Source organism: Ambystoma mexicanum, chromosome 9 (assembly GCF_040938575.1).
Source record: "Ambystoma mexicanum isolate Mex_15411 chromosome 9, UKY_AmexF1_1, whole genome shotgun sequence".
NCBI classification, from domain to species: domain Eukaryota; kingdom Metazoa; phylum Chordata; class Amphibia; order Caudata; family Ambystomatidae; genus Ambystoma; species Ambystoma mexicanum.
The window spans coordinates 1,428,917,418-1,428,926,880 of NC_090931.1; the positions used below are offsets into that span (position 1 = coordinate 1,428,917,418).

The 9,463-nt window shown below is 45.8% G+C and overlaps 1 long non-coding RNA gene across 1 annotated transcript in view; it reads right to left on the reverse strand.

The window, feature by feature from the left end:
• Window positions 1-8,962, reverse strand: part of LOC138489813 (uncharacterized) — a 71,303-nt gene extending 62,341 nt beyond the window's left edge. The window contains exon 1 of the long non-coding RNA XR_011274919.1: window positions 8,918-8,962. This is a non-coding gene — a long non-coding RNA (uncharacterized lncRNA). The remainder of the gene's footprint in view (window positions 1-8,917) is intronic.
• Window positions 8,963-9,463: the final 501 nt, after the last annotated feature.

Below are 9,463 nucleotides of genomic sequence, written 5' to 3' on the forward strand. Positions count from 1 at the left end.
TAGACTGAAGCTCCCCGTAGACAGTGGTAGTTCAGAAAAAAACCTGCAGACAGGGCCTGAAGGAACGCATGTTCCCCACACTTCCCTACGGGCATCTGAGCTGGTGAAAAGCTGAAGGCGGTAACAAAGCTGGTGATCCCGAGGGTCCAGAGAGGAACCATGCAAACTGGGAGTGAAACAAATTAATGTTTGGCAAATAGTGCATGCCTTAGAACAAGTAAAGGGAAAAGGTAACAGAGGGAGGAGGGAAAACAATATAGTTTGGAGTAAACACTGTATATAAGGGGATAATGACTCAAAAATAAAGGTTACTGGGGAGTACACCGGAGCAGACACCCAAGAGAGGATTTGCCTTATTCCTACGTTTTAATATAGTGGCTAGAAGTAATATGTACGCAGAGTCCCACATAATGGGGAACGATTAGACTACCACAACGTTTAAAGATGTCGTGAAAGGGGTACGTTTACACTCCATGAAGGGGTAATGATTAGAGGCAGAGTCATATGTGTCCAGCTGGTGTCCGTCTAGTCGGTCAATCCTCAAGTCTTGTTGTGACATCATATGTAGAAGAAAAACAATTCTTGAGAACTGATTTAAATTTTATGCGGTTTAATAGCCGAGATAAAATCACATGTGAATTGATTTTTGAGTAAACCAGAAGATATAAAATTGTATTGGAGCTTGCGGTGTTGGTGCTCACTCATTGTTAGAAATTATTTAAACCACAAAAAACGTTGACAAGTGTTATATAAGAGGAAAGGGAACAGATTTAAGCATGGAAGACCTAGCAGTTGCCAAAACACGCACCAAGCTAAAGAAATCTAGTACTGAGTGGGTTAAAGGTACCACCCACAAGATGTTTATGCCATGGCCACAAAATTATTCTTTTCTTGCAACATATTTGCATGCCACGTATACAGGCAAGAAGTTAGAAAAAAGCCTTGCTGTTCGAGTTATGGAAAATGTATCAACAGGCAAAGGAGGAAGAGCCACCAACAGATTGGTTACTTAGTATGCACAGAGGGGGGGGGGGGGGGAGACGCTAACCGCGCCACCTGCCCCACCCGAAACAAAACTTGAAAGGACGAGTGGCTATACCCACAGAGAACTTGCCACGGGGTATAGCAACCCCGCATACAAGTCACCTACACATAGTAGTGATGAAAATCAAGGGAAAGATAAGGACACTATTATGTCCGCAGTCCCAAGGGACAAGGGGAGACGTGATCAGGCATGGACAAGTACATCTCGACAAAAATAGAGGAGAACTGATGAGATAGCATTTGCAAAAGACGAATGGATGGGAGGACAAATTTTATTAAAACTCGATGGGAAAGGCATTGATGATGCAAAACAAAAGGAAAGGTTAGATGAGACACAGAAAGGGGAAAGGAGTTAAGAGACGAAAGGATAAGAAAGACAAACAAAGGCGAGAAAAGCTATATCGCGAAGAAGACACTCGATCGCAACCCAGGAGCAGCCAACGGTCAAGACACAGAAACAGCAAATGTTAGGATACGTGAGAAAAGAATAAGACGAAGAGATGAGGAAATTCGAAGGGCAGACGAATGTAGAAATGGAGAGAAAGGAAGATAGGGTCAGAGAAGAGGCGAGGCAATGCTAAGAATTTGATGACAACATAGAACGTAAGCGAAGACAGAGCATGCAATCTTAAATATCTGGGGAGAGGTTAAAAAAACCTGCTCCAGTTGTAGACTGGGAAGACATTGAAGAATTCTTTCCTGCGTACGATTCAGTACCAGGCACATCTAGGCCAAATAGTGATTACTTTGACACCAGAAGCATCGGAGAAACTATCAATAGAATGTATGATGAAATGGGGCTAGAGCAAATACCCCAAGGGGAGGGGGAAGACTAGCGCCTGCACCGCACCCAGCTGTACGACACAGAGGATGTCACTTGAAGTAGTGGGAATAGAGAGCTATCCCTGGATAGATTAGAAATAAGTAGGAACAAAGGATACGAGAAGTCGCACTAGTTGGGACAGAATGTACGACTCGAAAGGGAGGAGTGCGAGGAAAATGTGGAAGAGGTACGGAGCGCAAGACTCCCAAGGGAAAAAGGAATAAGGTGGCCAGACAATAGCAAATCTACACCGAGCGCATCAGTCCGCCACGCAGCCTGATCGATATGAAGTATCTCACAGTCAGGGGGGGGGGGTGTCTTCGCCACCCTATGTGGACTGACAAGGGCATTGCCAGGTAGACGGCGATGCAGGAACATTACCCCTGCAATAGACAGGAGAACAATGAGAGAAGAGGGCTAGACATTCCAATTTCCGTTGCTCGAGAAGGGGGGGGGTAAGACTGCAATATATTCCATGGCCACACATGGATCGAGAACATTTGTAAAACAAGCTTCCAATGCTGACGTTGCGAACGGAAAGTAGACACATGAGTTAGAAAAAATGACGGGAGGGAACACGTTAGCTATAGGAGACATCATAGTTCTCCTGATCGCCATACTTGGTGAGAGCAGACTGTTGGCACAAACAGGCTACCCTAGTGTAACCACAATTAATACCTCGCATGACAGAGCTCCATTTAACAATTATAGAGCCGCAGTATGGAAGTACTATACCCAGATACTTCTGATATGGGAGCTATAATGACTCAAAAAATGAAGGATTCTGAGGCTCTGTTAATTTATATACAGAATTTCCAAGACGCATGGGTGCTCCAGACTCGAATCGTGGACAAAATCTATACCTGTGTTTTACCATATATTGTGCCAAGGGCTGCCAGAGCCAGTGCAGACACCACTCAAGAAATTAGACAAGCCTTCGGCTGAAATACAGTTTACCATCGCACATTATTGTAGACTGTTGCAGGAAAAGCATCACAAAGTAAGAAACTCGAAAAGGAAGCGAAATTGGTGCAAAAGAAATTGTCAAAATATGCTCGAGGGAGCCATGATAACTAGCACAGCTGAATCAAGCATGCAGCAGGTGACAGCCCACAGCAGAATAATCAGGGCAATACAGGGTTTTATCCAAAGGGAAGGGGATGGCAGAGCAATCAGGGATGTTTTTAAAATATGCAGAATGGTAACCAAGATATGTCAAATGGGCAAATGATCCGACCACTGCCAGTTTGTTGGCTGTGCAGAATGACAGGGCATTTGGCGCGCACCTGAAATCAAGGCATGATGCAGAACGGCCAAGGAACAGGAGCACGTATAGCAAATCCACCTGTAGTTTTACAGCAGGGTGGTGCACAGAATCACACGGTGCACCAGGAGCACAACAAGGAGTGCAACCGCAAAGCATGGGAAATTTTCCACAAGGACAATTCCCAACAGGTGCCGTTGCAAGGGTCACAGACATGAGCACTGACTCAATGGGAATGGGGAATTCACAGTGGGTCAAATTTGTATAAACTAGGACAGCTCACTGGGAACCCTGATGTGTTCTAGGGAACCTAGGGTGGATGTCGTTCTAGGGGGTAAAGAATACTCCTTCCTAGTTGACACGGGTGCAACACGCTCGTGCATACTTGGAAGGCAAATTTTCCTTGTCCGGCGATGCCATAGATACAGAGTTTTACTGGAGCCATCAGTCGCGTACCCTTCACAAATGCACTTAGTCTATAGGAGAATGTGAAATGTGCCTTTACTATTTCCGTCAGACCGCAGTAAACATTTTGGGTCGAGATTTAATGACGAAGTTAAACAAGACAATCTCGTTCACAGAGGAGGGCGTAGTATGTTCCACTCCAGGAATGCACTACTCAAGTGTATGCGAAATGATAGAGCATACTCAGCACACATAGCCATGAGTGCCATACCATTCGAGCCAGAAATGTTTGCATATGGCATGCGTGTGCTTATGGCAGGATTGCCAGGCCTCGCACACAAAAATATGAGAACCCCTGATGAGTTCCCATTTAGACCAAGAATACTGATGCATGAGGTAGAGGGACAAGTATTTCCCTTGATACACAGCCACAGTGCGAGGGAGAGTGGCATTGATGGTTAGGACGATGAGGGTTGACAATGGTACGCAGTAATTTCCACTGAAGGATATCGATTGACACCAATGACGATCTGTTTGAACAAGCAGAGATAGGAGGGACAATGGTGGAAGCGAATCTCACCTGGGTGAAAATGATTGAGAGGTACCTCAGAGAATGTTGGGACTAAATCGTCTTGAATATTTTGATGACGACATAGCGAAGTTTCCTGTCTCAATATGGACTACAGGCCCCTATGATGTAGGCCTCTTGAAGGGGGTTGGAGAAGTAAAGATTAAACTGAAACCAGGAGTAATTCTACCAAGAGCCCAACAATATCCCATGTTCAGAGAGGCAGAGGAGGGGATTTTTAAGGCAATTTCTGCCATGATGGACCAGGGCATCTTAGTGATGTCAGCGTCACCATGTAATACGTCAGTACCTCAAGTAAACGGAGGTCTTGGAGACTAGTGCAAGATCCGAGGCCAATAAACGATATTGTTGAGGCAGAGTTCCCTCTAGTCCCTAACCCGTCTACAATTCTATGTAACATACCCATTGAGGCAAAATATTTCACAGTGATTGACTTGAAAAATGCATTTATCTCAATCCCGTTGCACTGTGACTCACAAGATCTGATGTCATTCACGTTCAGCCAAATGAGTCTGAAAAGCACGAGGCTGCCACAGGGGTACTGTGAGTCTCCCATTTTCAACAGAGTCCTGCAGATTGACCTAAGCAATATAGCATTAAAACGTGTTGTCCTGCAGTACGTGGATGACATCTTAATTTGCAGCACAACAGAAGAGCTATGCAGGCACGATTCTGTTCAGCTACTGACTATACTGGCTGAGAAAGGATATAAAGTTGGCAAAGAAAAGTTACATATTGTCAACAAGTGCTATACATAGGCCAACTAATCTCACATGATGGGCTGAAGCCATATTGAACACGGCTAAGCCGCACACGATAAAGCAGATGCAGAGCTTTTTAGGCCTATGCAACTTTGTCAGGGCATGGGTCTTCGACTACAGCTCTTATACTAAGCCTTTACTTCAGGCCCTAAAGAAGGCCTAAGTGATGGAAAGAAAAGATTGAATAGTCTGAAACCATGGAGAAAGGGTTTGCTGAACTCAAAGAGCTATTTGCACAGCTCCAGTTCTCGGGATTCCCAATTCTGCAGAGGAATTTTACCTGTTTTTCACACACGAATGGAAGCGTTATGACAGCAGTACTCAAAGAACCACGTTGGGGTACAAACCCCTGGCATATTACAGTGGGAATTTGAACCCAGTAGTGAGAGGTAATTTCCCGTGCAAACAGTTTAGCTGCCGCAGCGTTCGCCATAGAGAAGGCTACAACTATTGTAATGGGATGCTCAATGACGTACGAGCACTCACCATGTGCCATTCTAGAGAAACCAAAGGGCACAATGACATCTCAAAGAGCTTCCGCTTATGAAGTGGTCATATCAAATCCTTCGATTAAGGTAGTTCAATGTAAGATAGTGAACCCAGCTATGTTTATTGCAGAGCCAGTCACTGAAGGAGAAGCGATACAGGACTGTGCGAATTATGAAGAATTCTATGATGAAATCCCCAGGGTGAAAGAAAATGCCTTGGCAGAAGGAAAGATAGTCTTTATTGACGGGTCTTCAAGGATCAATCAAGGGGACAGACAGATACACAGGCATTGCTGTGATGATTATTTCGAGTGCTTCTTAGTGCACGAATACCATCTAATTCAGCACAGGCTGAAGAATTATTGGCATGGATACTCGCCATCGAGAATCATGCAGACCAGGAAGTAACGGTATACAGTGACTCTGCCTATGTGACAGCGACAGTGCATGCAGGCTTAGCACGCTGGAAAAGGATGGGCTACCTCAGAGCAGACGGCACACCAGTGCAGCACGCAGCCTTATTAGACAGGCTGATTAAGGCAACTCCGCTCCCAGTGGCCATAGTGGTTATGAAATACGCAGCCCACACGAAAGGGACAGTTTTATCTCATGCGGAAATCAAGCATCTGGCATCCAAAAGTGAGATTATGGAAGTGGAAGACGCCCATACCAATGAGAGAAAGATGGTTGCACGAACCGACACCTGAAGCCTATAACAGTCTGGGTCAAACGCAGCTAATGGAACTCCAAGGGGAGGCACCACAGGAAGAGAAACCTGTGGAAACGTTGAGGGTGTTCTTTAAACCCCTCTGACATCTTGTGGCGACAAGACAGCACTGGTAAACCAGTAATGCCTGTAGCCCTATTAAAAATAGCACTGAAGCAGTTACATTACCTGGCGCATATGACAAAGAATCTAGCAGCAACGCTCGCGGAAGACTGCTTCATACCGAGTTTATCTGAGCATGTTGCATTCTTTATAGTGAACTGTATAATCATCCAGCAATTCACGGCGGGTACACAAAGGTAATAAGAGGAGTCATCCCAAGGCCAAATGGGCCTTTTCAACACTTGCATGTCGATTAAGTATGTAACGGGTACAGATATTTAATTGTGGTGGGACCATTCTCTAGGATAGAGGCAGGTCCATGTACACACCGACTACCTGTGCGGCCAAATGTTTAGTGAGGGAAGTGTTCCCCAAATGGGGGGATATGCGATGAGCTCAGATAATGGCCCTCACTTCGTTAATGCAATATTTGAGCAGATTAGCTTGCTGCTTGGTATACCAAGTTCTCGTCAGCGTATCATCCGCAAGGTAATGGGATCTGTGAGAAGCTCAACAGCTTGTTAAAGGAAAGGATAGCCAAGTTGAAGTTTACTCTAAAGGGATGGTTGCACTGCCTTCTACTGGCACTGTATACGGAACCAACCAGGTTCCGACCATCTTACGCCACACGAGATAGCCACAGGAAGAGGAATGAGAACTGACACCCCGAGAGAGCCAGATGTGATGCCCAATCAACTGGAGAAATTTTAGGGTCTGGAATGCTGTAACGCTCACCTGATTCCCGTAGAGGCGCCGGTCTTGTCTGGGCATATACCGTATCTTCAAAGGTGATGTGTAACACACGGCTGGCTCTTTGGGCTGGACCTCTGTGCACTGTATGTCTGACTCGAAGGGTAAGATGTCTGCAGATAGAAAATATGGGATTAAGGAACTGGGTTATTGAGTGTCTCTTCCTCCCTTTCTCTTCTCCTGTAGAACCCCAAAGGTTAACACTCTCACCTTAGGTAAGTGAACGCCGTGCTCTCCATCTGCCTCGGGGCAGGGTGCTGTAACCAGTTTCTTCACTGGATAAGGGGAGCAGGCCTCTTGACTTCAGAGGACTGCTGTCCGTCGTTTACTGCACGAACGGTAAGTTTCGAGTAATTCTAATGTCTTTAAAGTCTTTAGTAATGATGTCTCTTGTTTTGCAGGGTTCCGGCGATGGCGGATGACGGGCTGAAGTGAGTTGAAAATGGAGCCCGTGTGATGAATAGAAGCACCTGGAAGCACGTAAGTAAGCGCTTGTTGCCTGCTTCACGATGCGCTCTAACTGTCTTTATTTTGCAGGTACAAGTTCGGAGCGGCTGCAGGGTGCCGGAATACCCACTGGGTTAGATGTGGAAAGGAGTAATGGCACGTGAGTATTAAAGTTCCCCAATGTCTTTAAACGCACCTTGTTTTGTCTTTCAGATGCCGGAATGCAGCGCGAGGCGTTGGTGACAGCCGATGGACCAGGTAAGTGAAGAGCTGTCACTGAAGACCGTAATGCTAACCTGTTCTTTCTTGTCTTTATAGGTGTTGCTGAAGACTGGATTCAGGATGGTAAGCCTTTTCCCTTAGGCCCAGGATCAGATGCAGAAGACACGATGAGCGTTCTGCTGCAGAGGATGCAGAATAACGCAAAGCAAGATTCATCCATTGGGTGTGGTTTAAATAGCCTCCTGTAGTGCTTAGGTCTCTCCTTCCACAGCCACGCCTAGGTAAGAAAAGAGTTCCTGCTTTCCAGAAGAGTTCCAGTGTTCTGAATCTAGGGAGTGGCTCCTGCCCCACCCAACAGGAAAAGTAGTTCCAAACAGAAGAGGATCAGAGGCTCAACTGGCAGGCAAGTAAGCAGCATGGTCTGCTGCAGGTAAGTCCACCCAAGCATTATGAGCCCGGCGCTTCCAGCGCTGGGACTGGGCATATTTATGAGCCTGGTGCCACTGGCGCCAGGACTGGGTCCAAAAGGTCCCAATTGGGACTGGTTGGCACTCTGAACCTGGGTTATGGATCTGCTTCCAAGGGAGTATCAAAACCCTGACCTTTTGGAAGCAGAGATCATGACAAATGCAAAACTCTGCACGACGTCTTGCCTTACTGTAATTTCAGACCAGCTGCAGCGACAAGGGTGCAGCGAAACAAAGAAGGAAATACTACAACAGACCAAGTTAAAGGTCTACTTCCCTGGAGACCCCCTCCTTGTGAAAAGGCATACAAGGAAAAAGTGGGACAAGCCAAGATTCAACGGACCTTTTAGAGTAGGACTGCACTCCATCTGCAGTGAAACTACAAGGCAGGAGAGCTTGGATTTTTCTCGGCAATATAAAACCCTACATTGGAGAAGGCCCCCTGCCTGCACCCCAACGCGAGGAGACGACGAGCGACAGAAGAACCACAGCACGTGCAGCAATATCCACGAGGAAGAAGGACGCATGACCAGCAAAACAAGGACAAATAACCTTTTGAAAAGTTGTGGCTTAAATTGGACACTTCCGCTTTTTTGCGCATACAAGCCACAACACAGTCTATTGACTGCTGAACTTTGGACTGAGGCATACTTAAGCCTCAACAAGAAAAGAATACCAAATTTTGATCAAGAACATTTACAATGGAAGCAAATACAGTATCCCTACTCGTTCCACACGAGACACTATTCGGAATCACTCATTTTGTCCCACAGTAGAGACATCACAAAGAACCGAATCACTTATTTTGATCTAGTGCTAAGATCATACCCGTCTTGGTAGGGAGGCTCACCAGACAGACATTATTCAAGATCCTGAAAATGAAGACAACTCCTTACTGTCATTGCCGAACAATTTATCCTACTCCCCGAATACAGTGAGAAAGCATCAAATGTTCCCAACACAGGTGGAAATAGATGAGCTTATCAACACACTGTTCTTTCGCATAATCGAAGACTGTCCAACTCTCATCTTGAATACACTCACGTTTCTTTGAGATCCAGCAAATACAGAACATTTAAATCATCTTTTAAATAAAGTCATTCTAGCCGCACTCCATGCGACTGGACAGTGCAGACATTGTTAAATTTAGGCGAAAACAGAATCCTGAATCTCAGCAAAGACAGGACAGATGTCCTCGTCACCAGGTTAGCACACATCCTTTTGCCTAGTCGCTGATTTTCCAGAGCTAGTGGGGAGACCGATCGATGTTGACGTCCTCACTTATCAGAGACCAACTAATGTTGCACAGATGGGAATGCTCCTGCATGTTATCATGCTTCAAGTGGATCTTTCTAACCATCAGAGGAGCTCAGG